Genomic DNA, 766 nt, shown 5'->3' on the forward strand with positions numbered 1-766 from the left:
GGCCCCCAGCGCCGGAGGAGGGCGCAGTGTACTCATAGGGACCCACAGAGGGTGGGACCCTAGTGCCAGAGAGGGCGCAGTAGTCGCAGGGGGAACCCCAGTGGTATGGGAACGCCGGCACCAGTGAAGGCACCCTGCCAGTGAAGGCGCAACTTGCGGGGTACATGGACCCCAGCCCCAGAGAGGGGCAGCTTTGAGAAGCCCCGGCACGGGCATGACGAGCCCCAGAGGGGGGGCAGTGTTATTAGGATGCCCAGTAGGGGCACAGCGAGCCCCAGAGAGGGGGCAATATTATTAGGAAGCCCAGTGCGGGCGCGGTGAGCCTCTGAAGAAGGGCTAGTGCTGCGATAAACCCCGGAGCAGGGTAGAGTGCTGCGGTTGCCCCGGCGAGAGGGGGTAGTGGCACGGCGAGCCCTGGGAGAAGGGGGCAGCAGCGCGGTGAGCCCGAGAGTTGGGGGGGCGTCACCAAGAAGTCCCCAGAGTGGGCGCAGAGAGCCCCAGACGGGGGCTGTATTTTAGAAGCCCGAGTTCGGGCGACATTGCAGGGAAAGCCCCAGGAGGGGGCACTATAGAGAAGGCCCCAGACAGGGGGCAACATTACAGGGAGGCCCCGAGTGGGCTCGGAGAGCCCAAGAGAGGGCAGTACGCAGAGGAGGCCCGAGAGATGGGCAGTATATATATATAGAGAGAGACATACCAGCGTCTATCCCACCAGCGAGGCTTGGGGCGTGGTATTAGGGGTTGGTAGGAGCCACGCGTAGCCCAT

This window comes from Alligator sinensis, unplaced genomic scaffold (genome assembly GCF_000455745.1).
Source record: "Alligator sinensis unplaced genomic scaffold, ASM45574v1 scaffold781_1, whole genome shotgun sequence".
Lineage (NCBI taxonomy): Eukaryota > Metazoa > Chordata > Crocodylia > Alligatoridae > Alligator > Alligator sinensis.